Here is a 21,642-nt window from a genome sequence, read left to right as displayed (position 1 = left end):
TAAACACGATTCAAGTTTCCTTTCACCTCATCTTGAAGTCTAGAAGCCGGATTTGAGGCACTCCTTGGCAGCCCTGTTTTTGGACATTTCCGGCCGATTCCGGCCAAATTGGTTCAACTGTCAGGTATAAAATATGCTTCCCTCCCTTCAATCTACAACTTTGCTGTTTTGAGTTTTCTCAAATTCAGAAGTTGGTGGTGGCGCGTGGGGCCCACTCGCCGCCGCCTGTGGTGGCGTGTGGCAGCGCGTCTGGCAATGTTTGTGGCTTAGTTTGCTGTGTTTTAGCTAGCTCTTGCTGTGGTGATCATGTTGAGAGGTAAAATTTCTAGGTTTGGTGTAAGGATTGCATGTTAGGACATTAAGTTTAATCTTAGGCTTGTGTGAGGTTTGAGTTTAGATTTTGAGGATTAGAGACAGCTTTATTGAGTCGTTAAATATGACGACTTTGGAAAGTTGCCCTCCCTTGGGCTAATGGTTAGTTAAGGGTGTTTTGTTATCCTATAGTACTTTGGTTACTAAGGTTTTTAATTGGTAATTTTAGGTGATTTGTGAAGTGTGATTGGCTTAGCTTGGCTATTGTGTTTTGCGGAAAATGCAGCGGGATATCTAGGTGAGTAACATCTCACCAAGGTTCACTTGGGACTAATTATTTATGGAATTGTGATGAGGATTATGATAATTATTGTGTTGATGATAATGATTATTATGATGGTGATGATGATAAGGTTTATGATGATAAAATGATGATGAATTTGTGATGATGATTATGATAATTATTGCGTTGATGATAATGATTATTATGATGGGGATGATGATAAGGTTTATGATGATAAAATGATGATGATGATTATTGTTGATGATTATGATGATTATGATTTAAAATTTTTATTTTTGGTTGTTTTAAAATATGAGATTGATTGCCAACGGCTCTTAGGTAAGATAAAACAAGTTTTCCTAATATATGATTATTTTTAAGGTTCATGAGATCATAATATTTTTAGTTTTTGATGGAATATCTATGTTTGTTCATATAAATATATCTATGTGGAATGATATAATTTTATGATGTGCTCGTGTTGTTGATGATGATATTTTTATAAAGTGAATTGTTGTTTAATTAGTCAAACCGGGTTCCAAGCCTTTAATCGGGTGATTGGTTGCGGTTATGATTATATTATTATTATATTGTGATCCGTTGTTTAGATAGTCAAATTGGGTTCCAAGCCTTTAATCGGGTGATTGATTACGGTTATGATTATATTATTATTATATTGTGATCCGTTGTTTAGATAGTCAAACTGGGTTCCAAGCCTTTAATCGGGTGATTGGTTACGGTTATGATAATTCTATTCTATGGTGATTTGTTGTGTAAATAGTCAAACTAGGTTCCAAGCCTTTAATCAGGTGATTGGTTACTGTTATGATGTTATTATTATTTTGTGATGTGATATTGGACAGTCAAACTGGGTTCCAAGTCTTTGGTTGGGTGATTGGGTACGGTTAGAAATAAAGCTCTAGTCCGTCTGTCGGTGTAGGTCATGGAAGGTACCTTAAGGTATCTGGGACCCATGGGTACATAAATTGTTGTTGTAGGTCATGAGAACCTTTTTGGTATCTGGGACTCATGGGTACATGTATTTTGTAAAGTTTTGGTTATGTGATTTTAACTTTGTTCTTAATTGTTGTCATTTAACTTCTTTGTTTTGAGTATTTCCTGAACTACGCTTAATACAAGAGATTCTTTAATCTTATTTGTGTGATTTTTAGTGGAATTCCTGAACTATCATTTTTACAGGATTCACTTATGATTTTGATTGTTTTGTGCATTGTTGTGTTTTATTATTTATTCTCTTTTGAATTTTATTGTTTTGCGGCGATTCTTGAACTAAGTTCTAAAGCATGAATTATCAGTCTTATCTTGTGTAATGTTGGGTTAAGTTATTTTTGGGAGTTACTCATACGGGCTTTTTAGCTTACCGGGTTTGTTGTTTACAACCCAGTGCACCAATTCATGGTGTAGGAGTTAGACCTGCAGGTGATGATCAGTAGGCTTGAGGCAGAGGCATAGTGGCAGGATTTTAGTTTCTGTGCACTTTATTTTATTATATTATGGCAGTTTGTTTTTAAGCTCATGTGAGCAACTTTATTATTACTAGACTTTTGAAGTTGATGTAATTAAGGAGATATAATATTTAACTCGGTTGATGAGTTTGTTGACATTACATTTCCGCATTTGAGTTTTGGTTTTCTTTGAAGTTTGTTGAACAAGTTTTGGGATATTAAGATTTTTTGAGTTATATCATGCTCAAATTTTTGAAAAATTATCCTTCGAAAATTGGGGCGTGACACTTATGCTATGTAATATTATGTATAAAGATCATCTTACCATTTGGTCCATTTCAAACAATGGCTAATAAATTTCAGTTTTTCATTGAAAAATAAAACTATTTTAGCTTTCCTTCTTCTAAATATCTAATTAAATATAAAAAATATAACATCAAAATAACATTATATTATATATTTATAATACATATATATTATAAAAAAATACATGTATATTATATAAATAATCTGTATGTAAATTATTTACAGAAATTATGTGTATATAAATTATTTTTTGGACGAATTATAGAAAATTTTGATGAATTATATCCGAATTATCTTATATTAGTGTTTTCTTTTTTATGAATTATAATTGCTTTTTGGACGGATTAGGGTTAGGGTTGGAGTTTATTTTGACAAAACTAGTTATTATTTAAAAAACAGTTCATCTTCATATTGATGTAAGAAACATTCCTTATATTATACATAATTAGTGGTTGCTATTAATATGTAATGTTTGTTTCCATTACCTAATAAAATACATTGATATCATTGATTCACCCCTTAAAATGTAAAAGGAAATATAAATGGTAAAATTAGTAATGCAATGTTTTGATTTGGCAAGATATATTATGTGGAATTGAAAATAAATATTTTTATTTACTTACATGCATGACATGACACATAAGATTAAGGCCATAAATTTTAGGCCTTATTAAGGCCCTCTAGCACTACCCTTCTGAGAATGAGGCAAGTTATAATTGTATCTGAAGCAGAAATAATGGAATCAGCAAATCTAATTCTACTTCTAATCAGATAGCTATCGACCAAGGCTGGAGGAATATAGAGATGGATAGTGACTCGATGACTATCGTCACTGCGTTGAATAATAGGGAATTTCTTCCCTCTGAGATGAGTCAAATTTTAGAAGATTGCATTGTTATGATTCAAAGTTTTGAGTTCTTTAGAATTTGGCATATCCACCGCGAAGCAAACAGTGTGGCAAATTGATTAGCTCAACTTTGCTTGTAAAGGTCATGTTGTTGACCTTATGGTAGATGAGGCCCCTGACTTTATACAGGATGTCCTCTTCATAGATTCATGTAATGGTAGTTCTACTCAGGGTGTAGGTATTATGTCCTCCCTGATAGGGCAAAATATTATTAATAATAATATGGTAGTGGGGATGAGCCTCCCAGTTAAAACCCCGCTTTTCTTACAAAAAAAAAAAAAATATAAGTAAAAGAGGTACATACAAGCCATGCATGATCTTATTAGTTGGTCATAGTTGTATATTCTGCACAATTTCATTTGATATTCTTGCAGCATCAATCTTCAAATTATGGATTTTAGCCTTTGTGTCTTGCTCAATATTCTTCAGATTAGGACCTAAATGTCCACCTCCCTATTTAATATGAACAATGTGAAAACATTAACATTTTCAAGAACACCAACCTCTGAAACGAAAAATGGTATAACTGAACAATATACAGATATTAGAAAATTTGATCGAGGTGTTAGATTCAGTTGAATAAATCGGCATATGAAACTTCAAACGAAATGAAAATTTGATCATATATATTTCTTGTAAATAACCAAAAGAAATTTTTTGCATCAAATAGAAACACATAGCGATCATTCTCAAAGAAAAGAAAGAAGAAATAATACACAATGATTGTGAAAATCCACATTTGTCGTACTACGCATCACTCATATCAGTCATATGTCACATTTGGTGCAAACGATTGGATTGGATATAGAACCTCTTTAGATTGAAGTAAAAGAAAATTAAAATCTTGCTAACTTTGATACGTACAAACCGAAGGAAGATGATCGATCATTGATTATTTCATGATTGAGCCGAAGATGTTAACTCTCTGTAAGTAATTCATCCACTTCCTTCTATTTATATGCGTTGAGATGTCTTAATTAATTTAACCATTGTTGAGATGCCTTAATTAATTTAACCATTGCAGATGGAACGGGTTCAATTACCATTTAAGACTCTAAGTTTAACCATAACAAAGGATGCGAGAAAAGGCGGGAAAATTCGAAACAAAAGAACAAAAAGCCTAAAACAGTGAACAGCACGCGCGCGTCGTCGTGGGATCACATGCCCGTTTATCACGCAAAGCAGCGTAAGAGTGTGTGTGCACTGTGCAGGTGCAGAGTTCTTACACAACTCTATCCCGTTGCCGGAAAAAGGAATAAAACAAACCACCATTATTACAGCTCGCTTTTTCGACGGAGAATTTCCAGGCCACAGCTGGACTTGGCTAAAAACCAATTCAACCCAACTACTACTCCTTACCCATTCACCAATGAACTTGAACTTGCCGAGCAAGAATATTTAACCAAAACCCCAAAATCTGGAAAATCTGCTTGCTACGTTTAAAGCAACACCAGTACTTTTCATCATGGCCAAACCACACCACCATTACCAACACCAGAAATTTGCAATGTGGCACATAAAGGAATTAACAAAGAAACAAACTGGTTCAATTAATTCTATAGCTAGAAAATGCAAAGTCCTCCAGTACTTTTCAATTCACAAAAACAAGAACAAACACTCACTAAATAGGCCACGAAATACATATAGTACAATTACCAGATGCAAATCAAGCCACAACAACATTCAGGTCCTAAACTGGAAATTCAAACTAACAGAATCGATCAACGAAATTATTCAAGCTAATTAGGGATAGTAGTACTCATCAGTACTCATCATGAGGATGGATATCGATCTAGCTAGCTCCTTACTGACTCCTTTCGGTGAATTTCTTTCTTGCTGTTCTTCTTCTTCTTCTTGGAGGAAGAGGACTCACGAGGACCGTCAATGGCCTCGAGAAGCTTGAAGCACATCAACAGGTTTTTTTTATCTGGACAATGTAAATGAAATAAACAAACAAAATCCATAGTCTCAGTCTTTTTATAGCTCGATGTTTGCTGTAATCCATATCGGTGTTCGGTTGCTCATCTTCATTAGGCTAGCAGCTGTGGTGCCAATCTTTAAAAAGTCTTTGGTACTTAGGCTATACACACCAAAATTTCAGGGTCCACGACTTCCATAATGATATCTGTGACGATCCCAATCATGCACGAAGTATATGCAATTTGGTAAATATCCAGAAAGATCTGAAGCCGACACTGAGGTTGTAGCATCTCCCACAAAAAGAGCAACATCACCTATAGAGTTTATTTCAGTCCACTTATACCCATCGGCGTCAAATCTGAAAACTTCAAATTTCTGTGTCATACGTCGGCCAATTAGGTTATAACCTCGATCAGGTTCAAAATACATATACCTCTTAACGATTAGTGGTTCTTTGTAACCACTTACCTCCACTAGATTGATAGCTAAATTAAAAGCTATTTATTTTCCTTATTCTCCTGTAAATTTGTCGATTGTAATATAGAGAAATAAGGGTCTCCCGCAGAGGATTAAATTAAACTAAAAGCTTCAACAAATGTTACAAAACGTGACTGCAGCTCCTATTGAACAGCAGTCGAAAAATAAAAGAAACACCTAACCTAGAATGCTCAGAAAAACACGAAAATTTACAGAGGTGTACTAGACACACAGAGCGTCAAGCACACAGAATTTGAGATGATTCGGAGTTGATTTGATGGTAAAATAAAATACGGGAAGATGACGGACAGACGATAAGAAAACTGAAAACTGATTTCAAAGTAGTTGAGAATCAAGATAATGAGACTAGCTAAGGAGGAAGTATCCACCCCCGACAATCACACACAACACACTTTGTCCAATTTGTGACCAACTAACTCAATTGAAGATGCTCAGATTGACTCGGTACGCTTGAGCGCAATATATTACTCTTTCTTACATTGTACGTTAGGCAGGAAGTGCTCTATACCTAAACTATTCTCAAACATTGTAACCTAAAGGTACGTTTCTTAGGTTAAACAAGCAGAGATCAATAAGCATGAAAGAGTTTGAGCAATCACTAGGCATCGCAATAAACTTAGCACCTTGCTAAACCTAGGGTTTCGTCTACTCGCTAGTGAAAACTACCGATCGATTACTTCTCTAGACAATTTGAGGGATCCGATATTGACCCAGGCATCAAATAATCAAAGTATTAGAACCTTAGCATGTATACTAAGTAGGCCTCCAAAGCACACACACAAAGAATTTATCAATGAACAATCGGTAAACAAAACCTCAATCTTATTAATTGCAAGAACAAATTGAAAATCAAAGCATGTTGTAAATCATATCTAGGGGCTTCAACAGCCCCCTAGCTACTATGAGTTTAGTTACACGTAATGAAAATTGAAAACACAAAAGAGTTCATGGAAGAGGAAGACAACAATAACCGAGCTTGGAGAATCCTTGAGAAGAGCTTGTTCGTCTGATTCTTGCGTTCTATTTCTTCCGACTTCTTCTTCCCCTTTCTCGTCTTGTGTATCTGATGATATTAGGGTTAGAGAAGCCCCAATTTCCGTCCATGGGCCAGCTGATTTGGATTGGGCATTGAAATTGAAGTTTCGGTCCAAATCAGAAATTCGGGCAGACTGACATTCGGACACTAAAATGATCATAACTTCTTCTCCAAAATAGGTATTGATGATCCGTAAAAAGTTCTAGAAAGTAGACTCTCGTAGCTTTCTATTGATATATAACTCATCGTCTGGATCATTGTGAGCTGATCACAATCCTCTGTCGAAGTTAGATGATAATTTCTGGCAGATCTTCATTATTCTTTCCTTGCACGACATGGATTCCTTTTCTTTTAAGATTCTCCTCTTTTGCTTCATATTCCCTTCTTTGCTCTGAAACACCTAATAAACATAAAAATAACTAAATCAAATAGAAAATACGATAAACTAACAATGTAAAGAGGGGAATTAACCATCATATCGTCGCATATTTATGCTCCTATCATAGATATTTCTTGATCATGCCTTGTTGTTTAAAAGATCTTGTAATGTTGCTTATGTCAAATGACTCAGATCCAGTGGTTGCCGCAAAATAATGAAGTTGGTCGAAAACATCGACGGTATAGAGTTTGTTTTTCACATAAACAACATCTTCCATATCTTGAACCCCTTCTTTGATATAAGTCCACGATGTGTCTTTTTCAAGCCTAATAAAAGCCATTTTACGAATGTCCTCATGTATGACCACAACGACGCAATCCTTTGAGTTTGAGATTGGATCTGCTGACAGTATAGCTTTGAGAACATAATAGTCACAAAATTTAGTCCATTTAGTCCATTTGGCCCTAAATTTTTCATCGGCCTTGAGAAGTTTCAATGCAGGAAGCCGAATGATGGAATTTGCTTTTGTTTTCCTCCCTTTAACTTTGGACAACGGATTTATAAGAGTGACCACAAAATCCTTATCCATAGTGATTAACTAGCCTTTAGAAAACCCACAAAATCGTTTGTTTGACAATTCTAATTGCATATCAAAAACCTTATCATTCCTGACGTCGCATAAGTTCCATGTCTCTTCTTTCCCCGTATAAGTTAGGAGCAGTGGATGACCTGTTAACCTACTGCGTTTGCTTAAAAGCTTCTTTGCTATAGAATTCCAAGACCTACAAACAATACTGAACTTCACATAGTCTAATGCTGACGATAATCTCTCTAAAATGGCTACCAGCAGGTCCTCAGGCAGATTTGCCCAATCCGAGGAGTCCGTAATGAAACAATCTTAGGCTGGCAAGTATGATACTTGTAGGTGTATACGAGGGGAGAGTCCAACAGCTTTTGAGATTAGATATATATGGTGTTACATTCCTTTCTCCTGATAGCCATGGCATCAAAGATGAGCGAAATGAACTAGGGTTTACAAAGAAAGCAAAGAAATTTGAGAGAGGAAAGAGCAGAACACTTGCTTTGATTAAAATGAAGCTTAGTTACAAAGAGAAGCTGCTCAACACTATATATACATTAGAGAGGAAAATAAGAGAGCTTAACTAACTAACAGAATACAACTGTAGCACACTACAATGTATACACGTGTCATAAACTTTCTAGAAACTCTTAATATAGCTAACAGTAGAAATATCTTAGTCAACAGCTGAATAGCTCAGTCAACATCCTCCCTCAAGCTCAGCTAGGGAGACTAGCCTGAGATTGGTACAATGTGTTTTGAAGATAGGAGAAGGAAGTCCCTTGGTAAGAATATCTTCTGTTTGTTCTGTAGTGGGAACATACTGAAGACATAGATCATTGCGCTGTACTCTTTCACGAACAAAGTGAAAGTCATTATCCAGATGCTTTATTTTAGAATGAAATACTGGATTTGAAGCTAGAGCTAAGGCTGACAGGTTATCACATTTGAGAAGTGGAGCTCGAGGAATTCTAATTTTCAAGTCACAAAACAAATGTTTGATCCAACTTATTTCAGCAGCAGTATTAGCTAAACTCCTATACTCAGATTCAGTGGAGCTTCGAGAAACTGTACCTTGTTTCTTGGATTGCCATGAAACTGGACATAAACCAAGATACACAACAAATCATGTAGTTGAACGCTTTTGAATCACCTCTCCTGGCCAATCTGCATCACAATATGCCTTAATATTCACAGCATTTTGTAAAGCATCAATAGAGCTATAAAATATCCCTTTATGAAGAGTTCCTTGCAAGTCTCTCAAGATTCATTTCACTATAGCATAATGCACATCAGTAGGATTTGTCATAAACTAACAAACAGTATTGACAGAATAAGCAATATTTGGACGAGTAAAAATCAAATACTGCAATGCACCTACAATGCTCCTGTACATTGTGGGATCTTTGAGAGGTATGCCTTGATCCTTAGTCATCTGATAATGTGGAAGACAAGGAGAACTACAAGCCTTGATTGATTCCATACCTGTTTTCACAAGTAAATCCTTGGCATATTTGGTTTGACTAATTCAAATTCCTCTCTGCACCTTCTTGACTTCCAAACCAAGAAAATACGACAATGGACCAAGATCCTTCATGTCAAACACCTGGCTTAATTCATCAATAACATCATGTATTCCTACATTGTCTGAACCAGTGATCACAATATCATCAACATATAGTAACAATGCAACCATACGTACCCTCTGATGTATGTCTGATAAAGAGACTTGGATCTGAATGTGAAAAGTTGAAACCTAAACTTGGTAAAAAGCTTGTGAACTTTTCATTCCAAGCTCGTTTCAACCCATAGAGAGACTTTTTGAGTAAACACACATAATCTGGATGCTCACTATCAACAAAACCTTGCGGTTGTGACATATAGACTTCTTCTTTCAAATCTCCATGTAAAAAGGCATTTTTGACATCCAATTGCCTTAACTCCCAATTATTCATTGCAGCTAAAGCTAGAAGTACTCTTACAGTACTATGTCTTACAACAGGGCTAAAGGTTTCATCATAATCTAAGCTTTTAACTTGACTAAACCCTTGAGCTACTAATCTAGCTTTATATCTGGAGACTGTTCCATCTGGATTTTTCTTTATCGTATATATCCACTTACTCCCTACTATATTTCTATTCTTTGGACAGGGAACAAGAGACCATGTACCTTGTTTGTGTAGAGCCTCAATCTCTTCCAACATAGCTTGATCCCATTCAGTTTTCCCAGTTGCTCCCCTGAAAGACTTTGGTTCAATCACATCACTAACATCAGACATAGCAGTAAAACCACTGAAAAATGGAAATTCCGTGTATAACTTTTGTTGAGCCACAGTAGAATAACAGTAAAAATCTTCAAAAGTCTTATGTTTGACAATACCATTTTTAGCTCTAGTCAACATAGAATGCTCATTGTAGTTCTGATTAACAATGAACTCAAGTTCCTGAGGCAGATCATTAGGATTAATATTTCCACCAAACTGTAAGGCATTTACCTCACTCTCATCAAGACCATTCAGATTAGAAGTTATACAATTAATTTCAGTAGCTGCATTATTTTCAGTAGCTGCACCATTTTGAGTGACTGCATTTACACCAGTAGCAACAGTATCAGACATACCTGAATTTGTATCACCAGAATCATGACTTTGTGGACCATTTTCATTTTCTGAACCTTCTACGCCATTCTGAGAACTATTACCACCAGACAAATTCTCATTAACAGATAAAATCCCATTTGTCCCATTTGCAATCTCATTCTCATTTTCAGTCCCAGTAAGGCCCCCCACCACCACAGTGTGACCTCCACTGTGAGAAAGACAATGTGAACTGGACACAAGCATCCTCAAAGGTAGAGTAGTGAGAGGAACAAAATAAGGTAAGAAGGTGACAAGATCAACCAAAGAAGATGCAGGAGGAGGAGATGAGTGAAAGGGAAAAATGGTTTCATCATGAATAACATGTCTTGACATCCAAAGTCTATTGTGAGTAATACTATAACAAAAGACCCCTTTATATCCCAAGGCATATCCTAAATATAGACACTGAGTAGTTCTAGGATCCAGCTTATCATGTGTGTATGGTCTGAGATAAGGATAACAAGAAGAACCAAAAATCTTAAGCTGAGAAATATCTGGAGATTTGTGAAATAAAAGCTCATAGGGAGAGATCATATTTAGAGACATACTAGGCATGCGATTAATAAGATAGCATGATTGAGCAACACTATGAAACCAAAAGTGTTTGGGAATGCCAGTAGTAGAAAGAAGGGAAATAGCAGTTTCTACGATATGCCTATTTTTTCTTTCGGCAACCCCATTTTGTTGAGGTGTGTAGGGACATGTAATCTGATGAACAATTCCTTTGGATGAAAGAAAATTGTGTGAAAGGCTTTACTATTAAATTCACCACCTCCATCTGTTTGAAATTGTTTGATGGTAAAACTATATTGATTTTCTACAAAAGCACAAAAATGCACAAACTTGGCAAAAACATCAGATTTATTGATAAGTGGAAAAATCCACACAAACTTTGTACAATCATCAATAAAGGTGAGATAATATCTATATCCCTCTATTAAAATACATGGAGCAGGTCCCGAGACATCATAATGCACCTTAGAAAAAAGAATTCTATGCATCTTGCCTTCTAGACAATGAGAACAAATAGTACTAGGTACGGAACCAGACCATTTTATTTGAGAACTAGACAACATTTTTGACAAAACAGGTCGAGAAGGATGACCTAAATGTTGATGCCAAATTGGATAGGATGTAGATGAGCTGAGAAGAGCACTATGAGAAAGTGGAGAGATGGATGAAATTGATGGAGACTTGAAGAGAAACAGGCCATCTTCACTACTCTTTCCTTGGTAGAGAACTGTTTTGGATGTCTTGTCCTGCACAGCAATATTATGTTCATCAAGCGTTATGTAACAATTGTTATCTCTGCATAACTTTGTAAATGACAGCAAATTCACAGCTAAATCTGGGACATGAAGTACTGAGTCCAATTTCAAAACATGATCAGCTGGTTTTATATAACTAGAACCAGTATGAGCTATATGCAAACCTGTACCATTACCAATAGTGATCTTATTATCAGAGGAATACGGCTGAGCAATAGTGAGGTTTCTCAGTTAAGAAGTCATATGATGAGTAGCTCCTGAATCTCCTATCCACACTTCAGGCTGAGGAACATTTGAGGAATTATGCGAGTAACCAGCAGATGATGATGATGCTCCACTACTAGGGTTAAAACCACACCAGGAAAACTTGATCCAAATGAGCCATGAGAAATCGAATATCCACCCTGAGAATGTTGGCTGACATTATTTGCACTTCCAATTGTTTGAGTTGCAGACAGAGCAGTAAGAGAAGTAGGGGGATCAGAACCCTGATATGCAAAGTTGGTTCTGTGTGTACAATTCAATGCCACATGACCCTTGAGACCACAAATTTGAATGGATAAAGAAGGATGTCCATCAAGAACATCTGTCTTGTAAAAACAATTAGCAGCAGTGTGACCTTTTTTGGAACAAATTTGACATTCAGGAAAAGGTCCAATGTTTAATGATGATCTGTGTTGAGGCTGAGAGCTCTGAGGTTTGTACTCAGGGTTTTGATAACATGTACTTGTTAGATGTCCATGTTTTCCACAAATTTGACACTTGTGAACACGAAAGCATGTTTCCACAGTATGTCCCCTCTTACCACAAACCTGACATTCAACTACAGTACCAGTATATTTTCCATCTTTTCCTTTACTATCGCCCTTGCTAGCCCACCCTCTTTTATTGCCATCTCTTTGACCAGCCCTTGGTCCATCTCCTTGAGCAACCATGGCACTCATACTAGATTGGAGTGAAAAACTCCCTTCAATCCTTCTTTCTGCAGCAAGAAGCTGAGATCTCAAATCTCTGAGAGTGACTGGATTTTCCCTGCCCTCAATGACAGTTCTAACAATAGAAAACTCATCAGGAAGTCCATTGAGAATTACAATGATGATATCTTCATCAAGAATAGTAACCCCCACAGAAAGTAGTTGATCTCTAGCATTTTTGACACGCTGAAGATACTTTCAATTGTTTCTGCTCCCTTTTGAAGAGTCTGAAGTTCAGTTTTCAGCTGCATGATATTCACTCTTGAAACTGTGGAAAAACGCTTATGTAAAGCAAGCCAAGCTTGTCTAGAAGTTTTGCAACCAATGATAACATCAACAATGTCTTCATCTAGTGTGGCCATAAGCAAACTCAGAAGTGTCATATCTGTTTGTTTCCAAGCTTTATAAGCAGTAGTTTCCTCATTATTAGTTACACCAGCATCAGTAGTAAGGGCATATTTAGGTGGAGCTACTTCTGAACCATCATAGAAACCAAACAAGCCATTTCCAGCCAAAGTAGATTGAAACTGAAAGCTCCATTTGATAAAATTTCGCTCACCAAGACGCATAGTAATATGCTTAACAGTGAGTGAACATCAGAATGAGAAAGACTAGGAAAGGTAGTAGCTTGCTGAGGTGCCATTTGATACTTATTACTGCAAACTTTATCAAAAAGAAGGAAACTTAGATCACTAATTAATATGCTCTCTTTTCACCAATTTTGCTTTGCTCTAGTTGATCTAAAACACACACATCTCAGATAACATTTTTACTGAACTTTACAGTATTGATCAAAGTTGATACTTAGTTTGCTCATACTCAGAGAATCTCACTTTTGCTCATTTTTCACAAACTCAGACATATACTTATTACTGCAAACTTTATCAAAAAGAAGGAAACTCAGATCACTAATTAATATGCTCTCTTTTCACCAATTTTGCTTTGCTTTAGTTGATCTGAAACACACACATCTCAAATAACATTTTTACTGAACTTTACAGTATTGATCAAAGTTGATACTTAGTTTGCTCATACTCAGAGAATCTCACTTTTGCTCATTTTTCACAAACTCAGACATATACTACTCAGAATTTTGTTCAAATCTCACAAAAGAGCTCAAGCAACACAGATCTACTCAAGAACCACATAATTTTCCTTCAAATATTCACCTCAGAATTTTGCTCTCAAACTTTCACAAAAGTTCTCAAGAACTCAGATCTAGCTACTCAAGAATCATGGAATTTTCCTTCAAAATTAATTACCTATTCACCTCAAAATTTTGCTCTCAAACTTTCACAAAAGTACTCAAGCAACTCAAATCTACTCGGAATTTACCAAACAAAGTTTCAAATATTCATCTCCAAAACTCCAAGCAGCAACTTATGGCTTATTCATCAAACACATACTTCATAAAGTGTAGATCTTACTTCTCAGAAACAAACACAGAGTTGATTCTCGAAGAAAAGATAATAGATCAAGAATCACCTCAAATCTGGAACAAGAAGAGAAGTAGAGCTCAAATCTAGCTTCGATGAAGATCAAAGCTACAATCCCTAGCTTCGATGAAGATCAAAGCTGCAATCGTTAGTCTCGAAGGCACAGATTCCTCAAATCGCAAGCTATCGATTTAAGATCTGAATCAATACAAAAGAAGAGTGAGAACAAGTAGATAGAGCGTGCTGAAGCATGAATTAAAGGTCGTGGATCTATGGATGCTCTGATACCATGATAGCCATGGCATCAAAGATGAGCGAAATGAACTAGGGTTTACAAAGAAAGCAAAGAAATTTGAGAGAGGAAAGATCAGAACACTTGCATTGATTAAAATGAAGCTTAGTTACAAAGAGAAGCTGCTCAGCACTATATATACATCAGAGAGGAAAATAAGAGAGCTTAACTAACTAACAGAATACAACTGTAGCACACTACAATGTATACACGTGTCATAAACTTTCTAGAAACTCTTAATACAGCTAACAGTAGAAATATCTCAGTCAACAGCTGAATAGCTCAGTCAACATCTCCCTCGATCTATTTATAGATGAAGTTGTACGTGCGTCTTAATCCATAAGGGACTAGGAAAACATCTCTCCCTTACGTATTAGGAAACATGCAGATTCCACTTATCTTCGACAAGAATAGAAGAAAGAGGGAAAGATAACTAATTAATTAATTACAAGTCTGTGTTTGATGATTTTCATTGACTTGGTTACAATTCATGCAGTGTGAAGCTTATGTTCGAAAGCTCTTATGGTCGGTTTGGTGATCCTGGTGAGAAGGAAATCGACAGACTGGCGGCGGCGGCTAGATTTTGACGAGCTTGGTTTGTTGTTTGTGGACTCTTCTGTTAAGGCTTGGGCCTAGCCTAGGTCTTCATTTTTTATTATAGTTTAATTTATTTTGTGTCTAATAATGCCTTTCTTTTTGGAGGGTGGAGTGGGCAATAGCCTTGTATCTCTTGGTCTTTAGTTAGTATAAGGTTTAACCCAATTACACCAGTATTGATGTACACTATAAAGGTCTCTAGGTGGATGTACTAATGGGTTAAATTTTGGGTTTTCTTCATTTAAGGGGTAGGAGTCTTTAGAAGTCATTGTTAAATGTACATTCGGTGCATTAGCTACCTGAACAGTGGATGTTATAGGTCATCTTAAGCGAGAGAGCTCGTTGAGTTGTATGATTTTTCGATCAATGAAGTTATTCATTCCCCTCAAAAAGACAATCAAATGAATTCAAATGACGATCATACCAAAAAGGAATTTTTCATCAAAGAGAAACACACACGTGATCATTTTGAAAGAAAATAAAGAAGAAATATATACACAGATGATTGAGAAAATCTACATTTGTCGTATGTATCACTCATACGTCACATTTGATGCAAAAGATTGGATATACGTAAAACTCTTTATTTGATAGAAGTAAAAGAAAATTAGAATCTCGCTAACTTTCAATCCTACAAGCTTAAGAAAGATTATTGTCAAAAAATAAAAAAAAGAACAAGCTTAAGAAAGATGATCGCTCATTGATTAATAATCTCATGAAGGAACCATATCTATCTTTCTGAATCCTCACAAGATAATAGGAAGATATTAACTCTTTGTAAATAATCATCCACTTTCTCAGTAGCTAAACCAAACAACGAAACGGCACCAAACGGTGCGAGAAAGCGCGGGAAATTCGAAAGTCTCTATCAGGGGAGAAAAAACAAAAAGCCCAAAACAGTGAACACCACGCGCGCGTCGTCGGATCACATGCCCGTTTATCACGCAAGGCAAGTGTAAGAGTTTGTGTGCACTGCATTGTGCTGGTGCAGAATTAGTACACAACTCTATCCCGTTGCCGGAAAAAGCAAAAAAACAGACCACCATTATTACATCTTGCTTTTTTGACGGAGAATTTCCCGGCCACAGCTGGACTTGGCTCAACCAATTCCACCCCAACTACTGCTCCGATCCTTACCCATTCACCAATAATGAACTTGAAGTCTTGAACTTGTAGAGCAAGAATATTTAAAGTTTTAACCCCAAACCAGTACTTTTCTTCATGACCAAAACCATCAACACCACCATTACTAAAACAAACCAAATTCACCAGAAATTTGCACATAAAGGAATTAACAAAGAAAAAAAACTGGTTAATTCTATAGCAAATGCAAAGTCCGTCCAGTTCTTTTCCATTCACAAAAACAAGAACAAACACTCACTAATAGGCCACGAAATCCAAATAGTACAAGTACCAAATGCAAATCAACCCACAACAACATTCAGGTCCTAAACTGGAAATTCAAACTAACAGAATCAACGAAATTATTCAAGCGAATTAGGGATAGTAGAAGTACTCCTTACTGGCTGCTTTTGGTGATTTTCTTCTTGCCGCTCTTCTTCTTCTTCTTCTTGGAGGAAGAGGACTCACGAGGACCGTCAATGGCCTCGAGAAGCTTGAAGCACATCAACAGGCGCAGATAAGCATCCACGGTGTTGAACATGACCTTCTCGCTCGAGAGCCTCTCTCCCCAATCAATGTAATACAAACCCTTCTTGCGGTTGTAGCAGCCCACCTTCTCATACCAGTACACTGGCTCCGGCTTGATGACGTCGAACTCCTTCCCAAGCACCGTCATGGTGAGCTTCTCGAAGCCGTAGCGAGCCAGGTCCAGGTCGTGCCTCTGCATCCCTTTGACGGCGAGCTGGTTCAGATCCACGGCGTTCTTGACCTTGATGCCGTGCCTGGCCTCGAGCCGCTTCGTCACCTTGGCCATGTCGGTGCCGACCACGACGACCCTAGGGTTTTGGAAGAAGGCCTGGACGAGCTTGGGCGCGTCGTCGTAGGGAAGCTCGTCGGTAATCTCCCAATAGTAGCGAGAGCCGGGGAGCTCGAACATGAGGCAGTGAGAGCCGACGCAGAGGGTGAGGAGGTCCAAGGTGTTGTTGGTGGAGTCGAAGGGGCTGGAGCCGAAGGAGGGCTCGTGCTCCTCGGCGACGAGGCCGACGAAGATGGCGTCGGGAGGGAAGGTGGTGGGGGCGCCGGGGAGAGGAGGCTTGGTGTTGGTGGTTTTGGTGCGGAGGACCTCGGTGAGCCACTTGGAGGCCACGCCGTCGTCGTCAGTGAGGACGGTCAGGATGCGCTTGGAGTCCACGTGGACGGTGAAGAGGTCGGGGACGTAGTCCGGGTTGACGCGGATGGCCTCCGGGCCCGGCTGTTCATTCTCCTCGATGGAAACAGAGAGAAAAGCTTTTACAGTAAGAGAGAGAAGAGAGGAGAGACAGAGAGTAGTACGTACTACTGGTGTGGGTGTGGGTGTGGGTGACGCTCTACGGTTTGGTTGGTTATAGGGGAAGAAAAGTGGGGCCCGCTCGAGGGTGAGTCACAGCCGTGTGACTGTATCGTATTTTTCTTTTACCTCTTTGTATTCTGGATTGGATTTTCATTTTTTTTTACCTCGGGTATTTACTGAGTCAGGGAGACAGGGACTAGAGGCGTGGTTTTACAGTAGCAGCGCCTTTGAGAATGTAAAGGAATGGATTGTTAACTGCAGAAGTCTTTGTATTGAATAAATTACTGTTTTGTCCTTGAAGAATCCGTGTCTGTGAGTTTTCAGAGCTGACAAACTGTTACCCGCAGGTTTGCCATGAATTTTTCAGGGGCTAGAGGCCTAGAGCTCTGCCCTTGACCTATAAACAAGGATGTGTGGTGGAATCTTTTAATTACTGTCAGTTGTTGAAGGGTAAAAGTAAACCAAAACTCAAGTAACAATAACAAAAGAGAAACAGACACCAAATAGAAGAACTAATCAAAATGCACCGACTCTCTAATATCTTTTCACTTCGAGTAAAATATATTCGAGTTACATTAATTTGCTAGATAAAATGTTGTGAAAATTCACATTTGGTCTCTTCTTCTGATTCTTGTGTCCCTTTTTTTTAACAAATTCTTGTGTCACATTTGTTTCACAAGAATGGATTGGATATCCTCTTTAGATTGAAGTAAAAGAAAAATAGAAGCTCGCCTAAATTTCAAGGCATAATTGCTAATCTACTATCCTAGTTTTCACATTGGTGTCAATTTGTTAGGTACCCTAGCTTTCATTTGAGCAAATTTGCTACCCTAGGTTTTATTTCAACCAATTTGCTACCCTTTCATCAAATTTGCTACTTTAGAGTTTCAAGATTAACCAACTTACTTATCGAAATTTCAATATCAATCAACTTTTAGCTTCGATTTTCAGAATTAATTCATGTTTGGATGAAGAAATGAATAAATTAAAATGACAAAAAAGTAGCAAATTGGCTAATTTTGAAAACATAAGGTAAAAAATCGACTTAAATAATACCTAAGGTAGCAAATTAACTAATTATGAAAACCTAGGGTAACAAATTAGCTAATTATGAAAACCTAAGGTAGCAAATTGGCTGAAATGAAAACTATGATAGCAAATTGACACCAAAATGAAAGCTAGGGTAGCAATTTGGTAAAAAAGCCAAATTTCAAACATAAAAGGTTAAGGAAGAAGATCGATTGTCAATTATCTCGTAATCGGAAGTTATCATGTTTTCCAATCCTTAAAATTCAAAATAGTGGGATATTAACATCGTAAATACATAAAATAATCCATCCACTTCCTTCCGTTTACATTCGTTAAGATGCATCAACATAGCTTTAATTAACTTACTATTGCCAACAAAACGATGCTAGAAAGCGCGGGAAATTCGAAACTCCCTGTCAGGGCAGAAAGACAAAGAGTGAGCACCACGCGCGTTTGGGTCGTCAAAAACCCGCGCGGGCGCGTGGGGGGATCTCATGCCCGTTTATCACGCAAAGCACTGTGCATAGCAGAGTTCGTACAAGTCTATATCCCTCTGCAAAAATTCGCGACTGTTTTGCCGGAAAACCAATTATTACAGGTTGCTTTTTGGACGGAGAATTCGCAGGCCACAGCTGTCTCGACTTGGCTAAGCCAAATTCAACCCAACTACTATGTACCCATTCACCAATGAACTTGCAGAGCAAGAATCCAAGTAATTTTAATCCCAAAAACCAAAATATGGAAAATCTGTTTGCTACGAGAACATCAACATCACCATTACAAACCAGATTCAGCAGAAAATTACAGATAAAGGAATTAACAAAGAACTAAAACTGGAAATCTATTTGGTTTGCATAGAAAATGCAAAGTTGTAATATTCCATCACCAAAACAAGAACAAACACGTACTCAATAATAGGCCAAGAAATCCAAATAGTACAAGTACCAAAAGCAAATCAAGCCACAACAACATTCAGGTAATTAAGTGAGTAGTCAAATCCTAAACTGGAAATTTAAACAAACAGACTCAACGAATTATTCAAGCTAATTAGGGATAGTAGAAGTACTCCTTACTGGCTCCTTTTGGTGATTTTCTTCTTGCTGTTCTTCTTCTTCTTCATCTTGGAGGAAGAGGACTCACCAGGACCGTCCATGGCCTCGAGAAGCTTGAAGCACATCAACAGGCGCAGATAAGCATCCACAGTGGTGAACATGACCTTCTGGATGGAGAGCCTCCACTCTCCTGAATATCTGCGGTAATAGTAGCGGTTCTGAAAGCGCCAGTAGGCCTCTCTCGTATACCAGTACACCGGCTCCGGCTTGATGACGTCAAACTTCTTCCCGAGTACCGTCATGGTGAGCTTCTCGAAGTCGTAGCGAGCCAGGTCAAGATCGTGCCTCTGCATCCCTTTGACGGCGAGCTGGTTCAGATCCACGGCGTTCTTGATCTTGATGCCGTGCCTGGCCTCGAGCCGCTTGGCGACCTTGGCCATGTCGGTGCCGAGCACGACGACCCTAGGGTTTTGGAAGAAGGCCTTGACGAGCTTGGGGGAGTCCTCGAAGGGAGGCTCGGCGTCCCAATGGGGGTCGTAGTGGCCGCCCTCGAGCTCGAGCATGAGGCAGTGAGAGCCGACGCAGAGGGTGAGCAGGTCGAGGCAGTGGTCGGTGGAGTCGTAGGGGCGAGGGCCGTAGAAGGGGAGGTGCTCCTCGGCGACGAGGCCGACGAAGATGGCGTCGGGAGGGAAGGTGGTGGGGGAGCCTGGAAGAGGAGGCTTGGTGTTGGTGGCTTTGGTGCGGAGGAGCTCGGTGAGCCACTTGGAGGCGACGCCGTCGTCGTCGGTGAGGACTGTGAGGATGCGCTTGGAGTCCACGTGGACGGTGAAGAGGTCGGGGACGTAGGCGGGGTTGACGCGGATGACCTCCGGCTGATCGATCTCCTCGATTGAAACGTCGAGCACCATTTTTGGGTCTGTGAGAGAAAAGCTTGATTTTGCAGAGAGAGAAGAGAGAGGAGTCGAGAGAATACAGTAGTACTGTGTGTGGGTGTGGGAATGGCGTGAACTCTTGTTATGTAGGGCCCGCTTGACGGTGAGTCACAGCGGTGTGACCGTATCGTAATATCGAGTACTTTTTTTTACCTCATCTTTGGGTGTTGAAATTACCCTGGATGGGATTCGAAGCTTCTGGATTGGATGTTTCTGTTTAACCGTGGATAAAGAGACATGGTTTTACAGTGGCAGTTCACAATGTGTCATAATTTGGAGTAGTTTTGGCTTTGTAATTACCGCGCCGTCTTCAGAATTAGGTTGAATTAATACAGGTACCATGCCTTTTTGTTAAGTAAATTACTGTTTAGTTCTTGAAGAATCCTTATTTTTTTGATACTTGAAGAATCCTTGTGTGAGCTCTGGCCTTGACTGTGAGTGGTGGAATCTTTTATTTACTGTGACTGGTGAGTTGTTGAAGGGGTAAACTCAAATAATAAAAAGAAAAACAGATCAAAATGTCGTTATCACTTGAGAGTAAAATATGAGCACACAAATAAAAATATTATGCACCAGCCGGGAATCGAACCCGGGTCTGTACCGTGGCAGGGTACTATTCTACCACTAGACCACTGGTGCCTTGGTATACAAGAGTGCAAATTTAAATTACACGACCGTAGGAGTGCACGTGGGTAAAGCAAAAATGAGCACACGACTTACAGATATTGGCGCATATGTTTAATTTGTTTTCGTTAAAATCGCACTTTTACAAACACAAACCGGTTAAGGATCGAGGAAATTTAGAAATAGGTGTATATATCTCAACTATAAACTCACACCCACTACTATTTTTGTTTTTCTTTTATCCTATAAATGGTTGGTTTATACTTATGAAGATAAGATTGTATTCAATATACGAAGATTAGTATGTGATATGAAGATGCTACACCGCACCATAATATATCACTCATGGTCGGTCACCGTAAGATATGAATCTACAAGATTATAGAGGGAACAAATTATTAGACATTTAAGGATCCGACATTTAAACATCAACATTTAAATGTGTAGAATAAATGTTGACTAATTTTGCATATTAAGGAATAAAATCACATAAACTCTAATTGAATAATTTCGCTCTAACCACATGATCGTAACTTCTAACTTCTTTTATATACACTCTTTTATTGAATAATTGTTCATTTATATTCCTTAGATATTCAACTCATGAGTTATGTATATAAGATGTATTTTTTATAACCTAAATTCTTTTCTTCCACTATT

General features: G+C 38.1%; 1 non-coding gene across 1 annotated transcript; it reads right to left on the bottom strand.

Annotated features, from left to right (window-relative positions):
• Window positions 1–20,926: 20,926 nt before the first annotated feature.
• On the bottom strand, window positions 20,927–20,997 carry TRNAG-GCC. The gene has a single exon. It is a non-coding gene; the product is annotated as a tRNA-Gly (tRNA).
• Between the last annotated feature and the right edge of the window lie 645 nt (window positions 20,998–21,642).

The sequence above is a fragment of the Fragaria vesca genome, linkage group LG2 (genome assembly GCF_000184155.1).
Source record: "Fragaria vesca subsp. vesca linkage group LG2, FraVesHawaii_1.0, whole genome shotgun sequence".
Classification (NCBI taxonomy): domain Eukaryota; kingdom Viridiplantae; phylum Streptophyta; class Magnoliopsida; order Rosales; family Rosaceae; genus Fragaria; species Fragaria vesca.
The sequence above is the reverse complement of the archived record's forward strand: the minus strand, read 5'-3'. Positions and strand labels throughout refer to the sequence as shown.